Here is a 13,422-nt window from a genome sequence, read left to right as displayed (position 1 = left end):
CCTGTGTGCCAGAGGCAGCTGGATGGTGCTAGTACCCTATATGTCCTGTCCTGGGTTTTTTTGTTTGTTTTTTTTTTTGAGATGGAGTCTCGCTCTGTCACCCAGGCTGGAGTGCAGTGGTGCAATCTCGGCTCACTGCAAGCTCTGCCTCCCAGGTTCACGCCATTCTCCTGCCTCAGCCTCCCAAGTAGCTGGGACTACAGGCGCCCACCACAACGCCTGGCCAATTTTTTGTATTTTTAGTAGAGACGAGGTTTCACCGTGTTAGCCAGGATAGTCTCAATCTCCTGACCTCGTGATCCGCCAGCCCCGGCCTCCCAAAGTGCTGGGATTACAGGTGTGAGCCACTGCACCCAGCCTTTTCACTCTGTCACCCAGGCTGGAGTGCAATGGTGCGATCTCAGCTCACTGCAACCTCCGCCTCCTGGCTTCAAGCGATTCTCCTATCTCAGCCTCCAGAGTGGCTGGGATTACAGGCATGAGCCACCACACCCAGCTAATTTTTGTATTTTGAGTAGAGACGGGGGTTTCACCAATTTGGCCAGACTGGTCTTGAACTCCCGACCTCAGATGATCTACCCACCTCGGCCTCCCAAAGTGCTGGGATTACAGGCGTGAGCCACCCTGCCGGGTGTCCCGTCCTGTTAAAGCAGCTTTGGGATGCACGGCTTGACCATGCTTCCTCTGAAGTGACCTGCTGCACTGTCTCTAGACTGCATGGCTTATCTCCAAAGCCAGGCTTCAGAGAGGAAAGCTCACATTGTTCATCATTAGTCAGAGTAATGCCACAGGACCCTGAGTGCCCATCAGGGATGGGATCTTGGGTGTTTTCCAGGTAACAGCCTCACAGGGCTGCAGCAGAGGACCTGGGACACCCTCCTGGGCCTCCTGAAACATGCAGAAGTAATTACCTCCTCTTTCAGTGTCATTTAATTAAATCTACAGTCTTCCTGCTCTCAGCTCTGTGAGACGTGGAACTGTACCTGCTAAAAACAAAGCCCAGCTCCTATGAACAGGGCTCCACCCCAGTGCAGGTGAAGCAGCCCTGCCTCCAAGCAGTGGGGCACACTCTGACCCTAGGAAGGCTGGGCAGCACCCACACAGTGCACTTTATAAAGACTACAGGGTTGTTTTAAATTAAGAAGGAAGAGCTTAAATGCAGGCGGTATCAAAACAACCACCAAACTCAAAGGAATTCACTTTCTGCACTCAACTCCCCATAAGCACATGCAAGTATAAGAGTTTGGGTCTAAGAAATCACACGCAAGACACAGCATTGTATCCTGTAGCTCTCTGGCTCCCCCAGACAGTATGTCCAAGCCAACCTGTGCTCCCTCCTCTGAGGACGCAGAACCCTTTGCTGCCTGTCTTATCCTATGCTTCTGGGGGAAGCTGCTCGAAGGCGATGGCCCCCAGGCCGTGTTCCCAGCCATGTCCAACAGGCCTGCAGTAGAGACCCCAGCACCCCAGACCAATCTATGCCATGCCTCCCGGAACCATCTGGTCCCGGCCCTCGCTGGGTGGACACACAGCCCTGACGGTCAGGTTCCTGTGGTGGCCGTCCTCTCTCCAGGACCCAGCATCACAGGGCCTGGCCCACAGTGGCACCAGGAACCACAATGCCTGCCTTGTCCCCACACAAAGGCTGGCAAAGCACCTTATATGGGCCACTTCATGCTGGGAAAAGTCCCTTAAAAGTTATTTTTGCTTCTACTTCAACCCAAGTTCTAGAATATATGTCTTTTTTTTTTTTTTTTGAGACGGAGTCTTGCTCTGTCGCCCAGGCTGGAGGGCAGTGGCATGATCTTGGCTCACTGCAAGCTTGGCCTCCCGGGTTCACACCATTCTCCTGCCTCAGCCTCCTGAGTAGCTGGGACTACAGGTGCCCGCCACCACACCTGGCTAATTTTTTGTATTTTTAGTAGAGACGGGGTTTCACCATGTTAGCCAGGATGGTCTCAATAGAATATACGACTTAATCTTCAGTATGTCCTGTGCAAATGGTCTTGTGTATACAGACTATCTATGATGTGAAAGCTGCATCCAGGAAGATCCCAGCCTGGGCAAGACCAGGAGGGCCAAGGCACCCCTGAGGCAGTAGGAGTCACAACCCGGCTTTCTAAAGGGGATGCAAGGACTCACATATCCTGCTTCTTACAGCTAAAGTCACATCTTGAAACGCCTTCTAACACAGACACACCTGCATCAACCTTTAATCCACGTCTCCAGGAGTGGCCACAGAAGGTGGTGTGGACGTGGCTGAGACTCCCCTAGCTTGGTGTGGCTGACAGGGTCACTCCCCCCAGATTTTCACTCCCTCCTCTATTTCCACACCAGATCTAGCAGGAGTGGACCTTCAGGGCCTTGGACAGGTGGGCCCTCCACTAAATCAAACAGAGCAGCTTCTTCTGATGACCTCTTCTCTTCTGGTTCCATCCAAGCACGTAAACAAGCTGGAAACGAGAGACCTGCACAGGTGGCTGCTGAGCCGAAGATGGTCCCTCCCGGGGCTACCGAGGGCACCTCCCGCACCCAGTGAGAGTGTCAAACCGCAGTGGGTGTCCCATGGTGACGGCAGGGTGTGAGGGCAGCATTCTGCACAGGGTGAGTCCCCCAGAGCCTACAATCCTGCACAGCACAAGGACATGTCCTGTGCCAGTCCAGGCCACCCTCGGGGTGGCGGAGAGGCACAGCCACGCCACAGCACTCCCAGCCCCCAGCTGACCCAGTGGGGCCCTGGCACAGGACTCCGCCCAGGCGTGTGCCTAGAACGGGTGAGGAAGCCCCGCCCCTCGAGGAAGCTGCCCCGGGTGGCTCTGCCTCTTCACATTTACAGAGAAGGAAACTGAACCCATGAAGTGACGGGCCAGCCCATGGCCCAGCACCCCTGCAGGGCGGGCAGCCCGATCCCAACAGTTGGGAGGGGGTGGGGACAGGGCCAGAGAAAATGGGTGGCCTGGGTCATAGCCTACAACAATATCACTTCATCACGCTGTGCCTCCATGGCCTCATCCATGACAGGGAGGGCCCAGTGCCCTCTGGGGCTGCCATGACATGCAGACTCACACCCACATGCTGTCTGTGACAGGGCCCGTGTGGCCTGATGCTCTGGAATCTCAGACAACAAGTAGCCCCTTCTTCCACTCTGCACACTTGAAGGGCAGGGGTGGGAGCAAAGGTGTGGCAGCCCGGGGGGCTGTCCCCTGTCCACCTCACCCCAGCCCAAGCCACTGCCTTTGCCAGACCTCCCTGAACACGGGGCATGGGGGGTGTGAGTTAGTGGAGAGAAGAGAAGCAACTGCCCACCGGATCCTGAAGACCCCTAGGGTCGGGTGAAAGACCACCTTCAACAACCCAATATGAACTCCTAGGCGCACCAGTCCTCAGGGGACAGTCCAGGCAGGGGCACCTCCTCAACCGGGGCCCTTCCCTTCCTGCCAGGGAAGCTGGTGCTGAGGCTGGGTACTGGGCTCACCACCAAACAAGCCACACCCAGCACTGCCTCGCTCATTGCCTCCCCTGCCCCACCCACTCTGACTTCCTCTATAGCCACATCCTCTAAACGGACTCTTACCACTCCAGGCAGAACCACCTGAGCTTTCAGAGACAGGCCTTCCTCCCGCACTCTCCAGACACCTGCCTGGCAGGTCACACAGGGAATGGGCATCGCTGCTGACTGAGGAATGGAACACCGGAACAAGACCTTCTGAAGAGCCAGTTCCAAAAGGAACCATGGCTCTCAGGTACATGCCGACACTTACCAAACCATCAGTGTCGTCAAACATTTCAGCACATGGTTTCTTTCTACTATCTGGTGTTAGCAGAGTCTGAAACAGAATTAGAAAAGGGCTCATTTTAGCAGGATAAACTACCAGATTCCCTTAGAATATACATACACACAATTCCATACCCCAACCCTGTGCCAAAAATGTCCCCCAGGGACTGCAAGAGCATCGTCCTAGAGAACTGTCAGTTACAGGGTACAGCTTACCTGGTCACATGAGACCACAGGAGGCATCACAGCTAACAGACAAGGATTAGCAAGAACTGGGAGGGAGGCATCATCTGCACCTTCCTTCGCCCTACCCATCTCTCTCCTCCCCTCTGCTCCTGGCCAGGCACCAACTTAGCAGAGAGCCTCTCCTTGGCTCAGCACACAATCGCTGAGCGTGAGCTCTAGTGCAGGAGGCAGCCACGGTGGGCCAAGGCCTTACCCAGAAACCCTGTGACCCACAATGAAGGTGTAGTCAAGAAGGACACTGTAGCACAAAGCTCCAAAACAGTCCCTAATTTAAAATCACATATGAAGACAATGTCAGTGCTAGCACTCAATATTCCAACACTTTTTAAGTTTTAAAATTAATTACATACTTAAAAACCAAAATCAGGAGAAGAAGAAGGGGAGGAGAAGAAGGGCAAGGAAGAGAGAGAGAAGAAAAGAAGAATCCAAACAGGAACCAGAATTTGGGAGGGTTTTTCTTTTTGAGACAGTCTGTCTCCAGGCTGGAGCGCAGTGGCGCGGTCTCAGCTCACTGCAACCTCCACCTCCCAGGTTCAAGCAATTCTCCTGCCTCAGCCTCCTGAGTAGCTGAGCTTACAGGCACATGCCACCACACCCGGCTGATTTTTGTATTTTTTTTAGTAGAGACGAGGTTTCACCATGTTAGCCAGGCTGGTCTTGAACTCTTGACCTAAAGTGATCTGCCCGCCTCGGCCCTAAGTGCTGGGATTAACAGGCATGAGCCACTGCGTCCAGCTGGGAGGGATTTTTTTTAAATAATGTCAGAAGTAGGGGAAGGCTTACTAATGCCCCTGCATAAAGGAGAAACATGAATCAACACTCTGAGAAAATGCAAAGGGCTCCTTCCTCCCTCACTGGCCTCCTGGAGCAGTGAGTGAGCATCGCAAAGTCCCCTCCCACAAGGCACAGAGCCGCAAATGGCAAGTGAAGGGACAAGCTGTTCGATGTCATTAATGATGAAAGAAACAAACTGAAGCAGGATGGTCGCTTTCATCTTTCTGATGAGCAGTAACCTACAAAGCTGAGCAACCAGAGCCTGTGATGGGGCGGAGAAACCAGTGCCTGACAGTCGGGGAGCAGACCCAGTGCACCTGACTGTGACACTCGGGATGCTCCTGAATCACATTCCACTTGGACACAAAACTACACCTCGAGGGTGCTTCCTGCATCGTAGCAAGGCCATGGAAACCTTCAAAGTCCATCAGTAGCTGACCAGAATCAAATAAATGGTCTATCCAAACACTGAAGTGTATGCACCCATCACAAAGAACAAGGAGGTCAGCCGGGCACAGTGGCTCACGCCTGTAATCCCAGCACTTTGGGAGGCCAACATGGGAGGATCGCTTGGGCCCAGAAGTTCAAGACCAGCCTGGACAACACAGTGAGACCCCATCTCTACAAAACATTAAGTTAGCCAGGCATGGTGACACATGCCTGTAGTCCCGGCTACTCGAGAAGCTGAGGTGGGAGGATTGCTTGAGCCAGGCTGTCAAGCAGTGAGCTATGACTGTGCCACTGCACTCCAGCCTGTGCATCAGAGTGAGGCCCTGTCTCAAAAAAGCAAATAAACAAAAAACAGGCCGGGCGCGGTGGCTCATGCCTGCAATCCCAGCCCTTTGGGAGGCTGAGGCTGGTGGGTCACTAGGTCAGGAGATCAAGACTATCCTGGCTAACACGGTGAAATCCCATCTCTACTAAAAATACAAAAAATTAGCCGGGCATGGTGGTACACGCCTGTAGTCCCAGCTACTTGGGAGGCTGAGACAGAAGAGTCGCTAGAACCCAGGAGCCGGAGGTTGCAGTGAGCCCAGATTGTGCTACTGCACTCCAGCCTGGTCGACAGAGCGAGACTGGGTCTCAAACAAACAAACAACAAACAACAAAAAACAAACCCTGAGGGGTGACCTTGTGTGGAAAGGGAACTGCCCAAGACAGAATAAAAAGGCAGGCTGTGGAGGGGCAGCCAGGGCAAGCCCACCACTCCGCGGTGGCCTTACGTATGCGCAGGAAACACAGGCTTTTGGGAGGCCAGTCCAGAGAGCAGTAACAGGTTTTTCATGCTGTGGAGTGGCCTGGGAATCCGAAGGCAACTTGGTCCCTGCATTTCTGAGCTTCCGTATTAGTGCTGTTTTTACCCTGCACACTGCAACAGATACGTACCACAGTTGCCCACATAGCACCACCCCTTTTCTTTAGTGGAAACTACAAATTCCACATGGTGCATACATCCAAAGGAAGGCCAACCCATGGCTGGTCACACAGTTCCCTTCCTGGGCCCACCTAAAAGACTGCCTGCCACACACATGCCACACACATGCCACAAACATGCATCACATGCATGCATACATGCACACACCCATCCAAGCAGACACACACCCACCCACACTTACATGCACACACGTATACACCTATGCACACAGGTACACCACACCCACATACCCATGTAAGCACACATGTATATTCACATACAAAATCACACACAAACCTACAGAGACACACATACGTACACATGCACATATATACATCCAAACATGCACATCCATACACACTCATGCACACACACATGCATATACATATATGCACATACATACATGCTACATTCACATACACACCTATACACCTAAACACACACTCATATACACACATGGATACATATGACCACATGGATACACACACACACAAACACATGCACAAACATATATACCTACATGCACACTCATATACAGATATACTGCACACACCCACATGTACTCATATACACACCTACCTACACACATGTGCCTACACACATACGCATACTCAAACACACACTGTGAATGGTCCTTATCCTCTTCCCAAGGGAGCTGCAGCCCAGCATTCCCACCCACTCACATGCTGGGGAAAGAATCACCTCCTTCCTCCTCAGCAGCTCAGAGGCAGGTTCTGAGCCATCGCAGCCTCCTGGAGACCCCATGTGACTGTGGTCAGTGGTTCTCATACTGCGGCCTGCAGCAGAGCCCCTGGCAAGGATCTGAATGCCAGATCTCTGGGCCCCAGTTGGAGCCCCAGTACAGTAGTGCTCTGGGGGGGGCCCAAGAACGTGCATTTCTAACGGGCCCTCAGGTGATGCTGCTGTAGTTCCAGTGAACAGCCTCTGGTCCCTGGGGCAGCTTAAGGGAGTCAGGGTTTGGATGTGGCTCATTCATTCTGTCAGTGAATGCTTTTTGCTCCTTTTGTGTGCCAAGCTGCATCAAAAGTCCCTGGCTCTCCTGAGGACGCAAAGAAACAACTGCAGAAAGTCATTTCAGGGAGTGAGACGCTGATAAGGCAGGAGCATGTCAATGTGAGAAACAGCCTACAAAGGTGTTGGGGGGGAGTCTTATTAACACTTCTGAGGGTCTTATCCTCCTGGAGAGATGAGAATCCCCCTGCAGACCCAGAGCCTCTTCTCTGCAGCTGTCCCTGCTCAGCCCTGGGTCCCAAAGGGGGCTGACCCTCGTCCTCCCTGCAAGCCTTGGGGGCTGCCCCTGTGTGTGGCAGGCACCTTCCTTCCTGTCTCCATCTGGCTCAAATGCCACCTGCCTAGAAGCAGGGACCAAGGTCCTCAGCTGGTCAGAAAGGCCCACACACCACAAGACCTAGGCTAAGATTTGAGGGCCCATGTGGCTAACACGAGGGAGCCCAGGCCAGCATCCAGTTACTAAATAACACACCGTATTCTGTGTAAAACTCTGGGCGACAACTGCAACAATGCCAAGTGCTCCTAGAAAACAGCAGAAGGTAAGAAATCCCCTGCCCTCTGCGTTCCAGAAACAACTGCTACAAAAAAAGCCCCTTCCCCACAGGACTGAGCTAAGGCTCACGATGCCCCCACCCACCCAGGATAAGGCCAGACACAGAAACCCAGCAATGTCTGCTCTGCGCCTCTCGATGGCCAGTGACATGATGCATCCCCCGCCTGCTCCCGATCACTCACAACAAAATGCTCATAACCAAACCTTGCTTCACTTCTGTCCTTCTCCAGGCCCCTTGGGCCCCACAGAGCCAGCGCAGCCCCTCCTGAGAAACAGCTGTCCTTGGGTAAGGCATCCACTGACCCTGCCACCCTCATCCCATATCCCACCTCTGGTTATTCTAAGCCTCATCTACACCACCCTACAAAGAAAAGCCCTTTGGCCTAACCTTTGAGACACGTGTGATCTCATGGTCAGCGTGTGGCCAGGCCCCGGCCCCTACTGTGACAGTCCATTCCCTCCTTTGCATACTCCTAAGAAAGCCTCTTCTTACCAAGTCTGGATTTGTTTTTTATTTGACAACTACTTACTGATTACAAACAACTTGAAACTCCAAAATGTGTCACACACTCATGCAATGGATGCACAGGTGAGAGCTTTGATTTCTGCCTCCTGGAAGACCGGTACTCACATGTTTAACCGAGGTTCCGCCGGTTCAGACCCACAGCTCATGAGATGGCTCAGGAATACGTCAGAGATACCCCAGCCTCACATGCACAGCTGGTCCTGGAGGCCGCAGAGCAAGGAAAAAGGGGAGAAGTAACACTGAAGGTGAACCACACCCCTCACAGACACGGGCATCCTACACACCCAGGAGAACCCATGCCCTCCAGCGTGGAACTCAGCACACTGGGCATTTTGTGTAAGCCGCCCTCCTCCTGCAGACAGGCAGGGCTTAGCAGGGCCAGCTGAAAATGACACCCAGCCTCGTATGTGGCCACCACACATGCCGAAGGGGAGGACGGAGCAGGCGACCTGCTGTTCCACACGCCCCGCAGCAGAGAGAGAGGGCTCCCAGGGCAGACATCCCTACCACCTAATCCTACAGTCATGCTCGGGGGCTCTGCTGGGCCCCTCAGCACGCTCATGAAGCCCCAAGGTCTCTTTTCTAAGATTACTGCAAACTGCAACTGAACACACGAAAGAAAATGTGCATCTCACTGGAGGTCAGAAAAATGCAGATTAAAGCAAGATGCCACTCTCCCCCTACAAAATGACCAGATAAAATAATTACAAGGCTTAAGGTGGTGTGGAAGTGTGAGCCCCTCCCTGCTGTCAATGACTTTTCTAGCAAGCAGCATGCCAGGGATATCAGGAACCTTACAAGGGTACCTCTTAGCTATGGGCAACGAGCAGAAATTGGGACCGGTATTCCCAACAAAACATTTCACCCCATATACTCTTGACTCCGTGAAACCGAAAAGCCTCCCACAGAGAGACGCACGTCAATAGATAAAGCAGCAGTCTGGCTCCAAATTGTATGTTTGCATCTTTCACATGGATGGCTGTGAGCAAATGGCTGCAGTTCTGAGTCCTGACAACTGAGGAGGCAACGGTGACTCATTGCCCTCCCAGGACAGGTGTGGGCACCACAGGAAGGCTGCCAGAATAAACCTCCAAACATTTTTCTCCTATACTAGGAGAGTACATATGAATAGAAATCATGGTGTCCTGGACATCATAAACCCCCCGAGTCCTGGGAAGCCTGAATCCTAGGGCCTATGTGTATTTCTTTTTTCTTTTGTTTTGAGACAGAGTCTCGCTCTCCCTCCCAGGCTGGAGTGCAGTGGTGTGATCTCGGCTCACTGGAACCTCCACCTCCTGGGTTCAAGTGATTCTCCTGCCTCAGCCCCCTGAGTAGCTGGGATTACAGGCATGCGCCACTACGCCCGGCTAATTTTTGTATTTTTGGTAGAGCCAGGGTTTCACCATGTTGGTCAGGCTGGTCTCGAACTCCTGACCTCATGATCTGCCCGCCTCGGCCTCCCAAAGTGCTGGGATTACAGGCATGAGCCACCGTGCCTGGCCTGATGTATATTTCTTGAACAACAAATGGGTAATTTTAAGAAGGCTAGGATGAGTTTTACCAACCTGCTTTTCCTAGTGATTCATTAAACGTGGTTTGGGTTAAGAAGCGAAATTCTCAGACTTTGCTGAATCCCTAACTGAAGCACGTGAGGCTAAAATCACCCCCTCTCTGCCCGGGGTGGTCTGCACACCCAGAAAGAAATGCCAGAAATCGCTTGGCGTGAGTGCATTGCAAATTCTGGAAACTTGATTTCTCACAGGTATAGATCATCTGGCTAACTCAGTCCAAAATTTAAATATGGTGCTATTATAATTCACAGTAACTAAGATTATTATCTGTACATTAACGTATGGCACAAAAGCCCATAAGGCTAGCTTCTACAGAGAAGCAGGCTCCAAGGCAAGTGGCCACCAATGTTCTTCCTTTATAACAACACTGATGTGAGCAGCAGCAGGCAACTGGCTGATAAAATGTGGAAATGTTTTTTCCCTGTGGCATACCCACATAAGAAGAGCTGTTTCCTTTACAAAATAGGTGGGGTTGTTTTTGGCAAAATGATGGAATGTTTTCAATTTGAAGGAGTAAAAATTCCCCAATACCAGTCTACGGCAAACAACTCAAAACAACAAGCCAACAACACCTCCTATTTAAAGCTGTCCCAGCCAGATGCAGTGGCTCATGCCTGTAATCCCAGTAATTTAGGAGGCCAAGGCAGAAGGATCACTTGAAGCCAGGAGTTCAAGACCAGCCAAGGCAACAAAGCGAGAGCCTGTCTCTACAAATAAAAAATAATTAGCTGGGTGTGGTGACATGCACCTATAGTACCAGCTACTTGGGAGGGTGAGGCAGGAGGATCACATGAGCCTGGGAGTTTGAGGCTGCAGAGAGCTGTGATCATGTCACTGCACTCTAGCTGGGAAAAAGAGCAAGACTGTGCTGGAAAGAAAGGAGGGGAGGGGAGGGGAGGGGAGGGAAGGGGAGAAGAAAGCGAGAGAAAGAGAGAAAGGGAGGGAGGGAGGGAAGGAAGGAAGGGAAAGAGAGAAGGAAGGAAGGGAGGGAGAGAGGGGGCAGGAGGAGAGAGAGAGAGAGAGAAAGAGAGGCATGTAAGAGAACACAGAAAAGGGAAACAGAACAAAAGGGTCTGTACTCTGAACACTAGAATGTTCCTTTCTACTCCTTAAGCCAAACCTAGAAGGCTTCTGACACTCTCCTCTGCATCCCAGTACCCACTTCCAGGTTTCCAATGTGTTGAGTTCAGACTGGGGAATACCAGATGGGGAAAAATGGTAGACTCATGCCCAGTTGAGGAATACTTGCAATTCTAATCTTCCTCCCCAAACCACCTGCTACTATATTCTTTTCAGAATCTTTGAATAGCTGCTCCCTGTATTTGCAGTGGGAAAGCCACAGTGGAACATGGTTAACCCATCTTATCAACCAAGCCCATTCATTTCTGAGCTAAAAATCTACTTGAGGCTCACACCAGCCATCTTTTGCATGATCCATCTGGTCCTCTTCGTAGACAGGGGTCCATTCCCAGGTGCTAAATCTGTTCAGCAGGGCTACTTGGGGGCTTTTCATGATCAAGTCCCAGCCTTGCTCTTTCTCATCCAGGTCATGACAAGCTATTTTTTGCTGCTGCTTTTTCATTTCTGCAGCAGAGGTGGGGAGGTACAAAACTAATTAGCGTCAACCAGTCTCCAAAGTGTATTCACAACACAAGGTCTCTATGTTGTGTTTAAAGAACCAAATGGTGGGTCGGGCATGGTGGCTCACACCTGTAATCCCAGCACTTTGGGAGACCAAGGCGGGCAGATCACGAGGTCAGGAGTTCAAGATCAGCCTGGCCAACATGGTGAAACCCCATCTCTACTAAAAATACAAAAATTAGCAGGGTGTGGTGGCGGGCACCTATAATCCCAGCTACTTGGGAGGCTGAGGCAGGAGGCTTGCTTGAACCCAAGAGGTGGAGGTTGCAGTGAGCCGAGATTGCACCACTGCACTCCAGCCTGGGTGACAGAGCAAGACTCCGTCTCAGGAAAAAAAAAAAAAAAAGAACCAAATGGTGCCAACTAGAGCCAAAGGCTTAACTTCAACCCTTGCAGTCATGGGGGCACTTTCTCCACTTTCCACCTTAGACACGTGCTTTTGGGGTTCTACGTGCTTTTCTTAAATTTCAGAATCAGAACACCAGTCAAAAATGGAGAGTGTGACTCACCTTCCCCCACCGCCAAGAAAACTGCCACAAAACCGCACTGTGAGCCTGTTTCTTCCTCTCTTCTCTCAGATGCACTACGCTCTCAGAGACCAGGGACAGTTTGTTCTAATCATGTTGAAGATGTAAAATAAAAATACTTAATTATAAATTGAATTATTTCACCAAGATGCTACCTGTGAGAAAAAAGGAATGGCTGGAAATCCTGCCTTCTGACCTAGGTTTCGGATGATTATAAACAGCTGGGGTGGGGCTGAGGCCCTCAGGGGCAAGGCAACCACAGTTGGGGGTGGGGGGCAACACATTACAAGTCCAGCAGCAGGGCTCGGCCAGGCTGCCTCTGGCCACCTCCCCAATGCCCGGGATGTGGACAGAAAAAGACAGGAGTTCATCAATAAGGAGAGACCCCTCAGATGTGGGGTGAAACACCCCAGCTAGGAAGGGCAGCAACGGGTCCTCTCCCTGCAAGATCATGGGAACAAAGGAGAGGACAGGGACACTGAGGACAGGGTTCAAAACCCACTGGTCTCCCCAGAGTGAAGCACCCCCAGGGGAAACTGACAGCAACTCAGGCAGTCACAGAGGTCAACCATCAGAGAGGTGAGTACTAGACAAAAACCACATCCTCATTCTTTGGGTCCATTAGGAAATGGGCGGGGTTGCAGGGGTCCTCAGCCTCCTGGAGAGGGCTGGATAAGCCTGAGTTACCACAGGGTGTAGGGGGGAGGGTGCGGAGAGCACCCCCAGGGCGAGGGTCCTGCTCTGCTCAGCCCACGGTGACATCTCTAATGCAAGCATATGCTGGCTCTAAATTATATTAGCTTGCTTGCTTTATTTGGATGCATCTCTGTTTTTGACACCACGTCCTCTCTATAGCTATAAACATCTCGCATGCTTTACAAAGCACTGAGCACACAATAATTAACCAATACTCACTGACCAACCTGTCAAGGGCAAAGAGGGCCAGCCCAGGAAGGGGGCACATTTCTACATATCACCCAAGAGCCTCTCATGCTGGCTCAGACCCACAGACAAGACTGGGAAGACCCGCCCACAGAATGTTCCTCCTTGCCCTCCATGACCAGATTCTCACTTTAAAAAGAGCCCTTAGTCCGGTGCATCTTGCAGAGAACAGACAAGAGGGGCCTAAGTCCCCAGGAAACCAGCAGCATCCATCCGGTGAGACTGCTGGCCACTCAGCCCAGGGGTGATGGCTAACGGGTCACTTAAAAAAAATGACCATGTGTTAAAAACATTATTAAATCATCACTCACAAGAGAACCAAGAAGGTGTCACAATCCCTTTAGAGGAGAAGTCAAAGAATCACAAAAAGACATGGAGTTGGCTGGGGGAATGGGGATGGATTGGGCCATGATGGATTGAT

General features: G+C 51.7%; 1 protein-coding gene across 16 annotated transcripts in view; it reads right to left on the bottom strand.

Moving 5' to 3' along the window:
* The window catches only part of SEMA4D (semaphorin 4D), a 134,403-nt gene that overhangs the window by 89,717 nt on the left and 31,264 nt on the right, over nt 1–13,422 (bottom strand). For 5 of the 16 annotated variants that reach the window (XM_054502209.2, XM_054502191.2, XM_054502204.2 and 2 more), the window contains 3 exons: nt 12,042–12,146; nt 8,426–8,520; nt 3,762–3,827 (listed from right to left, as the gene is read on the bottom strand). The exons of 1 other annotated variant lie outside the window; for it this stretch is intronic. The gene's annotated coding sequence lies outside the window, so the exon portion shown is untranslated. The remainder of the gene's footprint in view (nt 1–3,761; nt 3,828–8,425; nt 8,521–12,041; nt 12,147–13,422) is intronic. 10 more of the 16 variants (XM_063649668.1, XM_054502197.2, XM_054502208.2 and 7 more) reach the window with 3 other exon arrangements.

The sequence above is a fragment of the Pongo pygmaeus genome, chromosome 13 (genome assembly GCF_028885625.2).
Source record: "Pongo pygmaeus isolate AG05252 chromosome 13, NHGRI_mPonPyg2-v2.0_pri, whole genome shotgun sequence".
In the NCBI taxonomy this organism is placed as follows: Eukaryota; Metazoa; Chordata; class Mammalia; order Primates; family Hominidae; genus Pongo; species Pongo pygmaeus.
This window is presented reverse-complemented; position numbering and strand designations above follow the sequence as displayed.